The following is a 5,417-nucleotide window of genomic DNA, read 5'->3' as shown; positions in this document are numbered from 1 at the left end:
ATAAAAAGAAGAGAATATGCAATGAACTCCAAAAACATCTATGAAGATCAGTATTAATTAGATGAGCCGGGCTTTTAGCTTTTTGCCTCTGAACAGTTTTGGCATCTCACTTTATCCTTTGGAATTCAGAATGATTGGCTTCTTTAGGAACTCAGAATCCAGATAGTGTTATTGATTCTCCTAGTTAAGTATGATGATTCTTGAACACAGCTACTTATTGAGTCTTGGCTGTGGCCCAAAGCACTTTGTCTTCCAGTATTACCACCGGATACATATATGCCACAGACACATAATTGGGTGAACCTTTTCAGATTGTGACTCAGCTTTGCTAAAGTCCCCAATTAGAGGTGTCCAGGGTTCTTATGCACACTCTTATTGCCTTGGATCACAACTTTATTTCTTTCTTTTTCTTTCTTTTTTTCTTTCTTTTTTTTTTCGGTTTTTTTTTTCTGTATTCACTGCTTTTTCTTGCTTCAAGAATCATTTTTATGATTTTTCAAATCCTCAGTAACATGTCTCCTTTTTCATCATTCTTTCAAGAGCCAACATTCATGAACCACAAATTCAAAAGACATATGCACTGTTCAAGCATACATTCAGAGAACAAAAGTGTTGCCACCACATCAAAATAATTAAACTGTTATAAAATTCAAAATTCATGCAATTCTTTTCCTTTTCAATTAAGCACGTTTTTATTTAAGAAAGGTGATGGATTCATAGGACATTCATAACTTTAAGGCATAAACACTAAGGCACTAATGATCATAAGACACAAACATGGATAAACATAAGCACTAAAATTCGAAAAACAGAAGAATAAAGAACAAGAAAATCAAGGAACGGGTCCACCTTAGTGATGGCGGCTCTTCCTTCCTCTTGAAGGTCCTATGGAGTGCTTGAGCTCCTCAATGTCTCTTCCTTGCCTTTGTTGCTCCTCTCTCATGATTCTTTGATCTTCTCTTATTTCATGGAGGAGAATGGAGTGTTCTTGGTGCTCCACCCTTAGTTGTCCCATGTTGGAACTCAATTCTCCTAGGGAGGTGTTTAGTTGCTCCCAATAGTTTTGTGGAGGAAAGTGCATCCCTTGAGGCATCTCAGGGATCTCATGATGAGAGGGGTCTCTCGTGTGCTCCATCCTTTTCTTGGTAATGGGCTTATCCTCATCAATGGTGATGTCTCCCTCTATGTCAACTCCAACTGAATAACAGAGGTGACAAATGAGGTGAGGAAAGGCTAACCTTGCTAAGGTAGAGGATTTATCCGCCACCTTGTAGAGTTCTTGGGCTATGACCTCATGAACTTCCACTTCTTCTCCAATCATGATGCTATGGATCATGATGGCCCGGTCTAAAGTAACTTCGGACCGGTTGCTAGTGGGAATGATTGAGCGTTGGATAAACTCCAACCATCATCTAGCCACGGGTTTGAGGTCATGCCTTCTCAATTGAACCGGCTTCCCTCTTGAATCTCTCTTCCATTGTGCGCCCTCTTCACATATGACTGTGAGGACTTGGTCTAACCTTTGATCAAAGTTGACCCTTCTTGTGTAAGGATGTTCATCTCCTTGCATCATAGGCAAGTTGAACGCCACCCTCATACTTTCCGGACTAAAATCCAAGTATTTCCCCCGAACCATTGTGAGATAATTCTTTGGATCCGGGTTCATACTTTGATCATGGTTCTTGGTGATCCATGCATTGGCATAGAATTCTTGAACCATCAAGATTCCGACTTGTTGAATGGGGTTGGTAAGCACTTCCCAACCTCTTCTTCGGATCTCATGGCGGATCTCCGGATATTCACCATTTTTGAGTGAAAAGGGGACCTCGGGGATCACTTTCTTCAAGGCCACAACTTCATAGAAGTGGTCTTGATGCACCCTTGAGATGAATCTATCCATCTCCCATGACTCGGAGGTGGAAGCTTTTGCCTTCCCTTTCCTCTTTCTAGAGGTTTCTCCGGCCTTGGATGCCATAATGGTTATGGAAAAACGAAAAAGCAACGCTTTTACCACACCAAACTTAAAATGTTTGCTCGTCCTCGAGCAAAAGAAGAAAGAAGAGAGTAGAAGAAGAAGAAATGAGGAAGAGGGAAATGGTGGTGTATTCGGCCAAAGAGGGGGAGAAGTGTTGTTTAGGTTGTGTGAAAATGAAGGGGTTAAGAAGGGTTTATATAGGAGAGAGGGGAGATGAGGTTCGGCCATTATGGGTGGGTTTGGGAGGGAAAGTGGTTTGAATTTGAAGGGTGAGGTTGGTGGGGTTTTATGAAGGATGGATGTGAGTGGTGAAGAGAAAGATGGGATTTGATAGGTGAAGGGTTTTTGGGGAAGAGGTGTTGAGGTGATTGGTGAATGGGGGAAGAAGAGAGAGAGTGGTGGTGGGGTCCACAGATCCTGTGGTGTCAAGGAAAAGTCATCCCTGCACCAAATGGCATCAAAATTCACGTTTTGAGCCATTGCTGGCGTTAAACGCCGGGCTGGTGCCCATTCCTGGCGTTTAACGCCAGGTTCTTGCCCTTTTCTGGCGTTTAACGCCAGTCTGGTGCCCCTTTCTGGCGTTAAACGCCCAGAATGGTGCCAGACTGGGCGTTAAACGCCCAACTGCTAGACTTACTGGCGTTTGAACGCCAGCAGCATCTTCCTCCAGGGTGTGCTGTTTTTCTTCCTGTTTTTCATTCTGTTTTTGCTTTTTCAATTAATTTTGTGACTTCTTATGATCATCAACCTACAAAATAAAATAAAATAACAAAAGAAAATATGTAAAATATAATATTGGGTTGCCTCCCAACAAGCGCTTCTTTAATGTCAGTAGCTTGACAGAGGGCTCTCATGGAGCCTCACAGATACTCAGAGCAATGTTGGAACCTCCCAACACCAAACTTAGAGTTTGAATGTGGGGGTTCAACACCAAACTTAGAGTTTGGTTGTGGCCTCCCAACACCAAACTTAGAGTTTGACTGTGGGGGCTCTTCTTGACTCTGATTTGAGAGAAGCTCTTCATGCTTTATCTCTATGGTGACAGAGGGATATCCTTGAGCCTTAAACACAAAGGATTCTCCATTCACTTGAATGATCAGTTCACCTCTATCAACATCAATCACAGCCTTTGCTGTGGCTAGGAAAGGTCTGCCAAGGATAATGGTTTCATCCATGCATTTCCCAGTCTCTAGGACTATGAAATCAGTAGGGATGTAATGGTCTTCAATCTTACCCAAAACATTCTCTACAAGTCCATAAGCTTGTTTTCTTGAGTTGTCTGCCATCTCTAGTGAGATTTTTGCAGCTTGTACCTCAAAGATCCTTAGCTTCTCCATTACTGAGAGAGGCATGAGGTTTACACTTGACCCTAAGTCACACAGAGCCTTCTTGAAGGTCATGGTGCCTATGGTACAAGGTATGGAAAACTTCCCAGGGTCTTGTCTCTTTTGAGGTAATTTCTGCCTAGACAAGTCATCCAGTTCTTTGGTGAGCAAAGGATGTTCATCCTCCCAAGTCTCATTTCCAAATAACTTGTCATTTAGCTTCATGATTGCTCCAAGGTATTTAGCAACTTGCTCTTCAGTGACATACTCATCCTCTTCAGAGGAAGAATACTCATCAGAGCTCATGAAAGGCAGAAGTAAGTCCAATGGAATCTCTATGGTCTCATTTTGAGTCTCAGATTTCCATGGTTCCTCATTAGGGAGCTCAGTGGAGGTCCGTGCACGCCCATGGAAGCCTTCCTCAGTGGCGTCCACTTCCTCTCCATCCTCTCCAAATTCGGCCATGTTTATGGCTTTGCACTCTCCTTTTGGATTTTCTTCTGTGTTGCTTGGGAGAGTACTTGGAGGGAGTTCAGTAACTTTCTTGCTCAGCTGTCCCACTTGTGCCTCCAAATTTCTAATGGAGGACCTTGTTTCATTCATGAAACTTTGAGTGGTTTTAATTAGATCAGAGACCATGGTTGCTAAGTCAGAGGGGTTCTGCTTAGGATTCTCTGTCTGTTGCTGAGAAGATGATGGAAAAGGTTTGCCATTGTTAAACCTGTTTCTTCCACCATTATTATTGAAACCTTGTTGAGGTCTCTCTTGATTCTTCCATGAGAGATTTGGGTGATTTCTCCATGAAGAATTATAGGTGTTACCATAGGGTTCTCCTAGGTAATTCACCTCTTCCATTGAAGGGTTCTCAGGATCATAAGCTTCTTCCTCAGATGAAGCATCCTTAGTACTACTTGGTGCATTTTGCATTCCGGACAGACTTTGAGAAATCAAATTGACTTGTTGAGTCAATATTTTATTCTGAGCCAGTATGGCATTCAGAGCATCAATCTCAAGAACTCCTTTCTTCTGACTTGTCCCATGTTCACAGGATTTCTCTCAGAAGTGTACATGAATTGGTTATTTGCAACCATTTCAATGAGCTCTTGAGCTTCTGTAGGCGTCTTCTTCAGATGAAGAGATCCTCCAGCGGAGCTATCCAAGGACATCTTAGATAGTTCAGAGAGACCATCATAGAAAATACCTATGATGCTCCATTCAGAAAGCATGTCAGAAGGACATTTTCTGATCAATTGTTTGTATCTTTCCCAAGCTTCATAGAGGGATTCTCCATCCTTCTGTCTGAAGGTTTGGACTTCCACTCTAAGCTTACTCCATCTTTGTGGTGGAAAGAACTTTGCCAAGAAGGCATTGACTAGCTTTTCCCAAGAGTTCAGGCTTTCTTTAGGTTGAGAGTCCAACCATATTCTAGCTCTGTCTCTTACAGCAAAAGGGAATAGCATCAGTCTATAGACCTCAGGGTCTACCCCATTAGTCTTGACTGTGTCACAGATTTGCAAGAATTCAGCTAAGAACTGATGAGGATCTTCCATTGGAAGTCCATGGAACTTGCAATTCTGTTGCATTAGAGAAACTAATTGAGGTTTAAGCTCAAAGTTGTTTGCTCCAATGGCAGGGATAGAGATGCTTCTCCCATAGAAGTCGGGAGTAGGTGCAGTAAAGTCACCCAGCACCTTCCTTGCATTGTTTGCATTATTGTTGTTTTCGGCTGCCATGTCTTCTTCTTCTTTGAAGAATTCGGTCAGGTCCTCTAAAGAGAGTTGTGCTTTGGCTTCTCTTAGCTTTCTCTTCAAGGTCCTTTCGGGTTCAGGGTCAGCTTCAACAAGAATGCCTTTGTCTCTGCTCCTGCTCATATGAAAGAGAAGAGAACAAGAAAATGTGGAATCCTCTATGTCACAGTATAGAGATTCCTTGAGGTGTCAGAGGAAAAGAGAAATAGAAAGAAGAAGGAGAAGAAGAATTCGAACTTTTAATTAGATAAGGTTCGAATTGTGCATTGAGAAGGAGTGGTACTCCATAAATAGAAGGATGTGAGAAGGAGGGAAGTAATTTTTCGAAAATTAATTAAAATATTTTGAAAACATTTTTGAAAAACACTA

At 42.1% G+C, this 5,417-nt stretch overlaps 1 non-coding gene across 1 annotated transcript; it reads left to right on the top strand.

The window, feature by feature from the left end:
* Window positions 1–4,520: 4,520 nt before the first annotated feature.
* Window positions 4,521–4,628, top strand: LOC130972688 (small nucleolar RNA R71). The gene has a single exon (XR_009083852.1). It is a non-coding gene; the product is annotated as a small nucleolar RNA R71 (small nucleolar RNA).
* Window positions 4,629–5,417: the final 789 nt, after the last annotated feature.

This window comes from Arachis stenosperma, chromosome 3 (genome assembly GCF_014773155.1).
Source record: "Arachis stenosperma cultivar V10309 chromosome 3, arast.V10309.gnm1.PFL2, whole genome shotgun sequence".
NCBI lineage: Eukaryota > Viridiplantae > Streptophyta > Magnoliopsida > Fabales > Fabaceae > Arachis > Arachis stenosperma.
The sequence above is the reverse complement of the archived record's forward strand: the minus strand, read 5'-3'. Positions and strand labels throughout refer to the sequence as shown.